The 13444-nt window shown below is 35.7% G+C and overlaps 1 long non-coding RNA gene across 2 annotated transcripts; it reads right to left on the reverse strand.

Annotated features, from left to right (window-relative positions):
* Positions 1 to 7713: 7713 nt before the first annotated feature.
* LOC132619076 (uncharacterized) lies at positions 7714 to 13046 on the reverse strand. Of its 2 annotated transcripts, XR_009574505.1 has the most exons (4): positions 10902 to 13037; positions 10646 to 10818; positions 8430 to 8608; positions 7714 to 8077 (listed from the first exon to the last, which is right to left on the reverse strand). It is a non-coding gene; the product is annotated as an uncharacterized LOC132619076 (long non-coding RNA). The 2 variants fall into 2 exon arrangements; XR_009574504.1 differs by having other exon boundaries at positions 10646 to 13046.
* Between the last annotated feature and the right edge of the window lie 398 nt (positions 13047 to 13444).

Raw genomic sequence — 13444 nt, forward strand, 5'->3', positions numbered from 1 at the left:
TTGCCGGGGTCGTGAGAGTGGTACATGGACTTTGCGGGTCCTCCATGGGTCATGATCGCCGAGATGTGGAGTTATTTCATCCGGGACATGTTGTACAAAGGGCATATGCATTGCATTCATCATACGTACATTATTGCATTGCATTGTACTTTCTGGTTTCTGGTGATATGTTGTGATACTATCGTGATATACTGGTTCAAGTTGATTAGCTGAGACTTGGCATAGTTGGGCTTAGCTGCTATAACATAGGTGATAACTTGTTGTGAGATGATTGTGACGTACTGGTTCGGGCTGATTATACTGAGACTTGGCACAGTTGGATTTAGATGTTATAACATAGGTGATGACTTGCTTGTGGATATGGATTCGTTTGACTTGTACTTGTTGTCTTTATATACGTTAGCTAGTCTTAGTCAGCCTATGATACCAACCAGTACTTGTTGTTTGTACTGACCTACACTTGCTGCATTCCTTTATGAATGCGGAGTACTAAGTGGGATCGACCTCTACTCCTCGTGGCTGATTGTCGAGGATTTGCTGATTCGAGTCTTTCTGGGTGAGCATGATGACGTTCGCTGCCCGAAGACTCTTCCTATATTATTATGTCTTTATATCCATTCTGAGACATGATTTGAGACTATTGATGTATTATTATGATTCGGACTTGTAGTATTTAGTTAGATGCTCTTGTATGACCAGACCAGATACTGGGGTGTATTTCTTTTACTTCAGCACTTTCTTATATTATTATCGTGAAACTTACGTTATTCTATCCTCTTCCGCTTTGTTTATGATATTTATGATTGTTGGGATAAGGGTTCGCTTACCGAGGTGAGAAAGGTAAGTGCCCGCGCGACTTAGTGAAATGGGTCGTGACATAAAACTTATATGTGTAACTAAACAATATATTATCACCATGAAATTAGTGAAACAACACTATAATAATTCAAAATAATGATAACTAATGAATAATGTTAGTAATGTGCTGAAGAAAAAGTTACGATGATCATAGCTATATGTAACAATTTGGAATTGGTGACATAACTATATGTAAACATCACATATTTTTTTTAGCCATGTTGCTAATGGTTACTATACTACATATGAGCTATATTAAAATTGATAACATAGTTATATGCGATCAATGTGAAATGTTCTTGTATTTATTGCCATAGGTGAAATAATTATGCGATCAACTTGTAATGTTTGGATTAGTAGTGAACGACTTGTATTATTTCAATGATATTAGTATTTATATCAATATTGATGTTATTATTTTGTTAAATATTCATTTAAATGCCAACAATGATAAGTTTCAAGAATTAATTCACCAATTTTCAAGATAATTTCATCTAAACCGTTGGTTGCTTACAAAAATCATAGTCGCTTCTGATAACCGTAGTCGCTTCTAGCAGAATCTTTACTCAAATCTGTAATTTACTGAAATAAGACACATTTGTAGCTGCTACATTCCATATAACACCCCCTTATAGAGTAATAGAATCCAAATACAGTCTATTAGAAGACACACTTATGAAACCTCTCCTGATAAGGTGTTGCTTCACGAAAAGGTGCCTTGTAAGGGGAAAATTAGACCGGTCCTGATAGTGTATTAGAATAGCAATGGTCCTTGTGGTGTAGTAGAATCAAAATACAGTCTATTAGAAGACACACCTATGAAACCTTTCCTAATAAGGTGCTGCTTCACGTAAAGGTGCCTTGTAAGGGGAAAATTAGAACGGTCGTGATAGTGTATTAGAATAGCAATGGTCCTTGTGGTGTAGTAGAATCAAAAGAGTCTTGTAGAATCTTTACTCAGGTCTATAACGACCAATGCAGAAGCTTATTAGAAACTATAGGCCTGAGTAAAGATTCTACTAGACTGTTCATGCAGTGTCGTCTTCTTCCTTTTGGACGAACAACTGTTGTAATTTGATCCGAAATCATGTCAAATCTTAACCAAATCGCTTCAAATTTCATATATGAGCTCCCCTCCACGTTCAGGTTCTTTTGAGATATCAATGATGTGAAATAGAACTCGATTGCGATAATCCAAAATTTGAACAATCATCTTCTTCAACCTTGGCTTTTTGGGTTCTATAAATCCTGATCATAGTATGTTTTTCGTCTGTATTTGGATTTTGATATTATCTATCAATGTTTATGTTCAAAGCTAGCTGTTTTTGAAATTAACTTGTGTGTTGAAAGATAGTTGCTTTTTAAATTAATTTGTATGTTGAAAGGTAGTTTCTTTTGAGATTAATTTGTGTGTTGTGTAGGTTCAGAGTGAACTGTGAATATTGTATTAAAAGCAATTACTTTTGGTGTGCCGATACTTACATTAGTTCATAATTGCAAAGTTTCTGTCTTTCTTAGATGTCAGTAAATGGATTCAATTTAAAATCTTATTTGGCTCATTTTCCCGGTGATGCATTTAATTTTTTCTCGAGGTTTTCGTGATTTTTAAGAAATCTAAAGTTGTTGTTTATTAGTTGTATAGGTTCATCTCTATGCAGTTTAGGTCATGCAAAACATATTCTAGGGAAAAAAGTTCTTGGCCTGAGTTGCAAAGTTGCTAAAAAATGGATCCAAAATCATGTCAAATCTCAACGAAATTGCTTCAAATTTCATATATGAATTCTCCTCGATGTTCCAATTTTTTTGAGGTATCACTCACTCAAAACGAAGCTTGTTTGCGGTAACCCACATTTTTGAATTAAAGCTTCGAAGCTTTATTAATGGTCGTCAATGGCTTCCAGGTCCTCCTTCACGTTTTTCAGCAACCAAAATGTATATATACTTCAAGTTTAGCTTCCAACAACGATTACACACATAGAAGATGAAGGAATGAAAGAATTTGAGAGTAAATGAACGATTTTTGGGGAAGAAGAACATGGAAGAAGAAAGAGAGAAAGAGAAAAAGTTTAAAACTTAACCCCAAAGTTTTTAAAAATACAAAGAAGCCCCCATGTGTTTGCTGATCAAGTGACTAGTAATTTTTGGACCAAAAAAATATGAAAAAAAGGGGGCCCAGCCACTTAGAAGAATACTTTAGGGGTCCTGCCACCTTATTCTTCCAAGTTAGATCAAGAGAATTGTGTGCTATCCTGGCAAGCTATAGTGCAAACATTGTTATAATTACTTGCAAGGTGTGAATATAATCCAATAAAAGGTTACTCCAACTACGTGATCGCAAAGACCAAAGACTAATGAGGTGCAGAAAGATACATATTGAATAGAATTTCAAAAGTAAATAAAGTGCAAGAAATAACAGAATTACCCAGATAACTGTCAGTTTCAAGTTTTTCAATACTCATTTTCTTGAAAATGCCAATTTGTGTATGTGTTGTTAATAGTGACATAGTTATGATATGAAAAGTTTGCTAAAACTACTCCCTCCGTCTCAAATTATCTATCGTGGTTACTAAAAATAGTTGTCTCAAATTATTTGTCGTGTTAGAAGTTCAAGCCACAATTAATTATTTTTTCCCATTTTACCCTTTGTAGTATTTTGTCACTAATGAAGATCGACACATAAATAGAGTACATATTTAATAGAGAGAGATTATAACTTAGACATAAATAGGGATAAAGTATTCAAATATCCCTCATAATTAATATTTCTTAAGATGCGTGTAAAATCAAAGAACAACAGATAATTTGAGACTGAGGGAGTATCTAATAAGAGGATGTCACGACCCAATTTGGGGTCGCGCGAGCACTTACCTTTTTCACCTTGGTAGGCGAACCCTCTCACTGAATAACACACCAATTAAATATACACAGTCCATTTAGACCAATAGATATTAGAAATAACAGCGGAACATCATAATACTTTTAAATAACTCAAGTATTTAAGAGATTACAGCAAGTAAATGATTACAGACTCGATCCAACTTTCCATGACCTGGTCTAGACTAGTACAAGAGCGACTAATGATTTCAGATTACCACTACATTCTAGACTCAACCTCCGTCCCGAAATGAAGTGGGAGGAGGCCTTCCAGATAGGCACCGCACATTTTCGCTTCATATCACAATCAACCACCTGAAACAATCTACAACCAAAAAAGGTGTAGCAGTGCAATATCAATACAATCCACGTGTACTGAGTAAGTGTCATAGGCCGACAATGGTTAGTAACACATATTGGTAAAAGAATTCACAAAAAACCATGATAATCACTAAATCAAGTCATACGTCTATCTACCGCACATCATAACATCAATACCCTTAAATCACAACTGCTCTCTAATAACTACAAGTCAATTACCACCAGTGCAATTTCCCAATACATAAATCCTTAGATCGTTCATTTTAGTCTAGGAGTCAAATCATCGTTATAACACCTTTTATCCTACATCACTTAGAAACCAATCAAATAACTAATTTTACGGAGGGTTCTCCAAGATAATTCAACCGGTACAAATCAACAAGTATAAATCAAATGTAATCGAACCTAGATACACGTCATCGCCTAAGTAAAGCATTTAATCCCTAACATGCCGAGTCTGAACACATCAAGTCCAAGTCCAAATCCAACATCACAAGTGCAACACCAAGCATCTCAATCACAAACCATGGTGCAATGCAATGCAATAATGTATGGATGCAATGCAATGCCATGCAAATGTTGTGTACACATGTACTCCGGACGGAATTATCGACGTCTCGATAGCACAACCCAGTGTGACTCGCGAAGTCTAAGTGCCACCCGTCTCGGATCTTTGTCAAATACACAGACGGGACCCCGGATCTTTGCCCACGGGGGTTCTCACCGGCACCACTCTGGGGGACCCGCACTATCAACGATTTCGGAACTAACATAAGATATCGGCCATGCAATCAACGATTCCGAAATTAATCATCGGCCATCGGCCATCTCACGTTACTCAAGTAAAAGGGTTTTTATCAAATATCAGTTTCACTCAATCAACGATTCCAAGATGAACATCGGACATCGGCAATCTCACGTCACTCAAGTAAAACTGAGCCCAGCTCATCAAGTGTTTCATCAAATATCATCAATATCTCAATAGTGTATCATGGCAATGAGAGTGCGTGCAATGCATGAATCACATCAATAATCATGCTCAATATCACCGATACCAACAAGGGGTATGCCAACAATATATCCGAATCACAAATACCAACAGTGGGTATGCCAATAATATAATCGAATCACAATTACCAACAGTGGGTACGCCAACAATATATCCGAGTACAACTACCAACAGTGGGTATGCCAACTATATCATAATCAAGATGATAAAACAGAATCCAATATCTACCAATGACTCATGGCATCAAGCCGGCACAATAGAATAATCAATCACACATAACGGGGTGGCTAACCCTAAACACACAACATGTTAATCAAATCGGTGCACATTATTACTACTTCCCCTAACTCAGCCTAGTAGCTTAAACAAATAATTTCACTTTCTACTCACAATCATTCCTTACAACTTAGTCGAGAACTCAGTCACAGTCTTCGGTACTTTCTATCCTTCCATTTATATCTAGGTTCGCTATTAATGGTTTAACACAATTAACCACATATTACGGAATTCCCATCGTGAGACATAGATAAATGACGTACCATCCACTACTCCCAAGTAATATAAAATCCACCAATATTCAAGAAACCACATCAAGCATCCTAAGGAGTCTACAGGCCACAAGCCCGAACACACAAATCACACAACAATATCATCCTAAGATTTCATCCTACATCTCCAATTCCTACACATGCATTCTCCGTTCCTTCTAATACACGCATATATGAAACTAACTGGACTCTACCGAAAAGGGAAGTCATAACCTACCTCATGGCTGAGCGGGTGCCACGAACATCCGTTGATTCTTCAATTCGATCCCCATATTGTAATCCACACGAAAAAGCTTGGAGACACCCATGAGATCCAAGAATAGAATTTTTCATTAGGGTTCTTATCAAAAACTTCGAATTGATAAGGTAGATATGGGAATTTATTCTACCTTTAGATTCACTTTCGCAACACTAGATGTTCAATTAACCTCCATTCATAGCTCATGACATTATTCTAAGTCACTTAGCTAGGTCAAGCTTACCATTTTTATCTATCCTTTAGAAACCCATTTGTACTCCAATAGGGAAAATGAATAATTAGGTTAGGAACCATGTTAGGGTGATGAACAAGGGGAAAAATAACCCAAAGATTTCATATTCAAGAAGAACAAAGAATTCATCTTTTTGAATCTTAAGAGATTGAGATACCCATTCTTGAGATTTCTAGATGAGGTGTTCTTGATAGGATTCTCTAATGGGAAGGAAGAAATGGGAAAGGCTAGAAGCATTACTTCTTCCAAGAGAACATCAAGTTTTGCTCCAAAAATACTCCATGGGCGGCTGGACTCTTTAGGGTTTGGAAAAATGAGGTCAATTCCCGAAATGTTACTTAAATAGGGAAATTAACTACTCATAACCGCTGAGGCGGTCGAGTCACCGCTCCAGCGGGGCCGCTTCTACGCCCAAGGTACCGCTGGGGCGGTCCTTGATGAATTTTCTATACCGCTTTTGCGGTTGCCCAACCGCTGCTGCATCACCGCTGGGGCAGCCTGGAAGTGCTGTAGCGGCACTACTGGGCCCAGGTGGCCAGGATCGAATTCTTTACATGCAACTCGTAGGATTTTCCGGTCAAGTTAACGTTCCCCCAAAATGCAAGAGGGTCCAAGTATTACTCAAGGAGTAAGAATCACGAATACTTCGGAATTCACAGTAATGACGAAACGGGTCGTTACAGAGGACCTTTTTGTTGTTCAGGGACATTCTTGAAAATGTAAATTTTTAATTCCTGATTCTACTATTTCCATCTTGTTATGACACAGGATTAAACCCACAAACCGACCTCTCCCTTTACTCATCCCTTCTTCTTCCCTGTTAGTGGTTACAGATTTTTATATTGCATGATTTTCAATCAATGTGTGATAATATACTACACGTCATATCTTTAGGTTTCCCTTATAATTATTGTCCTAATTGTGAGAGAAAAGTTTATAAATTTTCAAGTAACATTCAACTGTCAATGCTTCATGCTTGAGCTCTTCCTAACTTTCTATTGCATGATTTTCAATCAATGTGTGATAATACACAACACATCATATCTTTAGGTTTCCCTCCTAATTATCGTCCTAATTGTGAGAGAAAAGTTTATAAATTTTCAAGTAACATTCAACTGTCAGTGCTTCATGCTTGAGTTCTTCCTAATTTTCTCATTTGCTCCCTTTCATCTCTTTTGAATTCACTTATAGATATATATGGATTGTCGAAGAACTGGAAAGCCCTATTTCTGTAATGCAAATGTCTTTATATCCATAATAACAATACCCAGCTGGTTCACTATTAATATGGTTAATGTTACGATCCAATACAATATTCTTTATTGTTTCCCTACGGTGAGAACGGATGGCATTGCAACATCCAAAAAGTTGTGCAAGAATTCAACTCCCCAATAAATCATTCTTCTTCCAAACACTAGATAGCATTAGCCCGTGCAAGCACGGGCCCAACTTTGCATTAATTTGTGTATTTTATTTGGGAAAATGTTAGTATATGATTTGTTGAAAGCAATATTGTAATTCAATAGAAGCAAGTTTTGATTCTTGAAATGTGCGGGCTCAACATTTTGCATTAGATTATTTTTATTTGCACAAACGTTATACAATGAAATATCAAAAACAGTGTAATTCATTACAAGTGCAAAAGAAGATCAATCATTTAGTAGCCCAGGATCATGGTTAAATTACAAACTACTCTATACTTATACAGGTCACACCAGCTTTCACTGATCCTCCTCTGGAAGCTTTCACTAATCTTCCTCTGGAATTAAGACAGGAAAGCAAAAACCTTTCAGGCATATCATTTGGGTGAAGCGGGCCTGTACTTTCCTTGAATAGTATGAGCAGATGGCTTCAAGCAAATGATATTTTACTCTTTACAGAACCCAAAGTCTTCGGGATGTTATAAAGCCAGAAGATCTAATTGGCAGCGCAATCTTTGAGCAAACCGCTTGAAAGAATGCCTATAGTCGACATCCCTGCACTTACACAGAATGGTTTGATCGATTAGAGTAATTGATCTGTCAACATTTTAAATCATAATCTAAGAAAAAATCTTTCACTAAATAGCAAAGACGTTTATATTGTGTAGAAGCAGTTGAACACGAAGTCTTAATGATCGTTCTTGCTAGCTGGACCGTACACATCACCCAGAAAGAAAGTCAAGAGTAACAGAGAAATCAATAGCATGCCATTTCACTTCCAAACAATTGATTAATCTTCCACCAAAACATAATGATTTTGAAATACTACGTAAAGAAAGAGTAAGCTAAGCATTAGAGAAGAAGCAGTCTCTTAAAAGGCTTTGGCATAAAGCCAGTAGAAACTTACCAGCAAAATGGTCCGTTCGATTCTTGCTAGAAGTTCTGGAACGGATATTTCACTCTTCTCGTGATGCATGAGTTTAATATGTGAAGAGGAAACTCAACAATACCATAGTTCTAGATGTGGCATAAGAACTCAAGTATCATTCTATCACTGCTCCGTTGAATGCCTCCAAATATTTAATCCTGAAAGCAAAAAATGAGGGGAAAAAAATCGAGAGTCAATAAATACTCTTTCGACAAATGGGGAAAAAATAGGACTATAGTAGCTAGTGTAACAAAATATGACGAATACTTAATGTTGAGGCAAGCAACTTGGTTAAGAAAAGAGAGAAAATGAGAATAGTTCCCAAAGAAGGAAGAGAAAATGCAGATCAAGATAATAGAAATAGGCGCAACAGTTGAGTAAGCAGCCAATAAAAGCATAGATATATGCAACAGAAAATTAAATGAAACAGCATGTGAGAGGACTGCTAAGCAAATTTGCTTATTTTTATAGAATTAACAGAGCAAGTCAAATTTACTTATTTTTATAGAATTAACAGAGCAAGTCAAAAGCCGAACTTGTTTTTGAAGGACAATTCTGCTAAAGAAGAAAACATGCAAAATAACACGTTGTTGGTTAATATTCAAAAGAAACACATAATCTATCTAGAAAGATAAATAGACAAAGTTAAGAAAAGTACGAAGATATAGCTGCAAAATCAGAGGAGCAAACTATGATCCATCTACATATTTAACATCTACAACCTTCTGGCTTGAAGATGTAAAATAAGCATCCGACAAGCTTACCTCATGTTGAAGATCTAAATTTATTAATGAAGATCTTTATTTCCAGCTTTAAAGGACACATAAGTTAGTTCCACATAGTAGATTATAATTCCCAAAAAAAAAAACTTTGCTCTCAGATTTGATTTAAATTAATACCAAGAGGCAGACGTATCGAACATGAGCTGCTTCTTGGCTATTGAGACCATCACATGTTGTAATTTCCAAAGAGGTAAAAGGTGTACACTCCAATAACACACACACACTAAATGAATTTATTCAATTGCAAGGTAAAAGTAATATCTAAATGTAAGTACATTGGTTCCAAGCAAGAAAATGTTTTATTTCTATTACCATAAATCTAGTTTACAACATTTTAGTAGTGAAATCAAAATTAGCTTAAAATAACTAACAAAACTTATAGACACATATAAAGTACTCAAAAATTACCTTTTTCAATAAAAAGGTGTTTCATTCTCTAGTCTCTCACAGCGAACAGAGATTTTGAGAACAAACGGATGGCGTCCAACGATCCACTCCTCATCTAGTTCGCCTAGATTTTCATCAGCCTCATTGCCTCTATAAGTCCAATTGTTTCTTGTTCTCAGTCCATTCTTAAAAGTTAGAACAAATTAATTTATTCTGGTTCTTGGTAAAGGTAAAATTACTCACTTTGGCAACTACAATCCATCTCAACGCAGAATTACTTACATGTTAGTCAGAAACACAACAAATTCATAGACAAAGTCGAATTAAAATTGAGATTCTATTTATATCAATTTTTTCTTTGTCTTGGGTTCGAAAATACTGAAAAGAAGTGATGGTGAATACGACGTAGCAAGGGAATAAGATGTTGTACTTTTCCTTTGGTCAGACCTTTTTCTAGAGCCAAGGATCCATTCTATTTGGTTTTGATTTTCCGTACTTAGGAATCGAAAAATTCTTTTTTCAAACATAGAACAAAATTTCATTTGTTTTGCTAAAAATGGAACTTTGTATCCACCAATTGAGTGATGTCGGGTCACAAAATCCCTTGAAATGCTTTTTCTCCAAATTGCCCCATAAAAGCACATAAAATGTTAAAACTTTGTTAGTCTAACTTTGTCAAAGAGATATGGCACATTTTTGCAGGAGTCGTCATTAGTTGAGAAGTTAGAATCGCCCAGACTTTGAACTTTTTTATTGGATTCTTCTCTATAGTTTCAGATCATTAAAGAGGCTTTTAAAGTCAAGGCATTTAATTCAAGGTTAATATCCTACTTATATCTCATTAACATCAGTCATTAAACTTGAGCAAAAACAAAGAGCACTGAAATTGCAGATTGAACTTTGTGAAGCATTAATCATTTGTAAAAGAGAATAAAATTTGATTAAAAGATATATAGCTGGTCTTAACTATATATCCACCTAAACAGATTCTAATGTGGAAAATACATGTTTGACAGTTACTTTTACCTTTGATCTGTAGAATTAGGAACCCGGTTCCAGTCCGGTCCTTCAGGGAATTCTGAAGAGCTGCATCAGGCGAATAACCCTAATTTATGTGAAATTGCAAGAGATTCCCCAATGTTCATTTCTTGTCCAACTCCTGAAGATATTTCATGAAATTTTATACAGCTCCTTCAATCCTGTTACACACCATCACAAAAAGTCCCAGCATTTTGCATTTGCAATTGACAACAGACATAATACACAGTACATACCATCAAACCTTGTAATGGGTGAAGGCATCTTGCACCTCCCTTTTGAGAGCTTCCACGTTCCCATGTCTAGCTACTTCAATTTCTATAAATCTTAGAATTAAAACATATCCATCAACCAAAAATATACATCAATCTTCAAATTAAGAAAACAAAAAAGCATATAGAATACTGAAAGAAGAGCCATCCAATTTGAGGGAGGTAAGCTTAAGGGGTTGCTGCCGGAAACTTTTCCGTTCAAGTTTAAGGAGAAAATTCTATGTGTGGAGAATCCAAGAGAGATGAGCATGATCTGGCTATTCTCATAAAAAAATATCTGCACAAAGGACATACGGAAGATGCCTCTCCAATAACCAATACAGAGCCTCAGTTACATCATCTTTATACCATGCCTTCTTGTTGTGGCAAGCCTGTTCCGTTATCTGCATTATGCTATTAAGTATCTTTCAGAATTGTCTAGACTACTTTCTTCCTCGCATTTTCTTAAGGTGATTTACATTCCTAGCAATTTCTGAGCAGAGACACCTGTAGAATTACGTTGAACTGATCAAATAGTAGTGTCCATATCTCAAATAGAATAAATGCAAACTTGTCCCACTAATATAGTGGAAAATGAAATTATGTTCTGCAGATTTTATTGGTGAAAGGCATATATTTTCAAACATCATCAATCGTTGCACATATGATTGTAATTGTGCCGGTTTAACAAAAATCTGATTTACTGAGAAGATCACTTTCATCAACAAAGGTCAAAGAGCATGTAATGATAATCACTATGCCAAAGGAGCCAAGAAAGACGATAAACATTGGAGCTAACCGTAAGAAAACTTCCAAAGTGATAAGTGAACAACACAGAACAAAGGGGTCTAACAATTCTCTAAGTCTTGACATTTTGCGCTCATATCTGTTGGACCAATTTCTTCTATGTTTACAGCTAAGGATAGATCCCAAAAGAGTGTACATCATTAATGTGGTTCATCAGTTTCTCTCATAGCTACAGTTTCTCTCATAGCTACAGGTAAAAAAGAGCAAACAACTCAACACAGTATTATTTTTTAATATTTTTATATGTTCATGGGTGATCAAACAGTAGTCTCGACATGAACTCTTTCTTTTCTGTTTTAGCAGATGGAACACTTATCATTGGACATTCTTAATGCAAGGAAGTATTAACTAACTACACAAGGAAAGGGCCAAAAATACCTCTAACTTATGAAAAATGGGTCACAAATACCCTTGTTGCACCTTTTGGTCTAAAAATACCCTCAACCTTTATTTTTTATTCAAGAATATCCCTCCTTCTACCTTTTGGTCTATAAATACCCTCAACCTTCCAGAGTTACAGAGCAATCTGAATCATTCTTATGGATTCTCTTGGCTAAGTATTCTTATTATGTTTATTTGTCAAAATCATAAAGTTTTAGAATCATGGATTCTTGTAGACATATTTTAGGGGTATTTTTGGCCCTTTTCCGTACTATATATATAAATCAAAGTTTGGAAAAGAAGTTTTTTATATGACATCACATTTCAAGCTCAGCATCCTAGTGAGGTAAAGACAAAAAATTATTACAACGATTTTAAAGAAACACTGTAGTCGAACACTTGGAAAAAATAATCCATTATTAAAAAAAAAAAATCTAAGTAAAAGAGCTCAAAGACACAGAGCGTCTGTTCTGTAAAATCTCTATAGTTTGTTACATCTAACAGTCAGTTTGAAAGAGGCATAAACATTTTAATAAACCATGAAAAATGAGTTAGCAGAATAATGTGCGAACTGGGAATGCCATAGGAACATGGCAAACATGTGATCTAACCTAAAGATCACCATAGCCAAAAGTGGATTCAACCACACCCAAAAACAGCAGGAAACATACAAACGAAGAACAAAAAAATTAAATAGCAGATAGATTATAATACTAATCTAAAAATTGTAAGAGGCAACAAAGAAAACAATCAACACCAAAAGAGAAGAACGATAGAAGGGATTTTGTGCTGAAGAAAATTCTATAATCCGTGGAGAATTTGAGAGAAATGAAAAGGCAACAGACAACTGACACAATAGATTAGATATATTCACACACTGTAGGAATAATGAGGTGGATGCAGGAACAAAAGGCACGTAAAAAGCATGATTAGCTATCGCCTAAAAGACAAAATGACTAATATACCATTAATAATCAATTCAATGGACAAAAAACTAACATGTCGAAACCAGGTGCTAAATACTCAAGGGCAAGAAATTACAGCATAAGTTGCCCACAAATTTGCAACAAAATAGAGAAATAATAAGGGAAATCAAAAGCTCAAGGACAAACTTCTATTATGAAAGAAGAAAGACAATAAAAACTGAGATTTGGGCTAAGATGAAGAGGTAATTGAGATGATGAACACCGCGGGAGAGATCTATGAAAAAATATGAAAGAAGGAACTTTGTAATATAACTACGCGCGCCACATACAACAACTAATGCACACATGATAATAGCTACCAGGTTCTTAGACTCGTATGTATACCCACAAATTAAAAGTTTGGAGCTAAACTAACTAAAAGA

Source organism: Lycium barbarum, chromosome 11 (genome assembly GCF_019175385.1).
Source record: "Lycium barbarum isolate Lr01 chromosome 11, ASM1917538v2, whole genome shotgun sequence".
Taxonomy (NCBI): Eukaryota; Viridiplantae; Streptophyta; class Magnoliopsida; order Solanales; family Solanaceae; genus Lycium; species Lycium barbarum.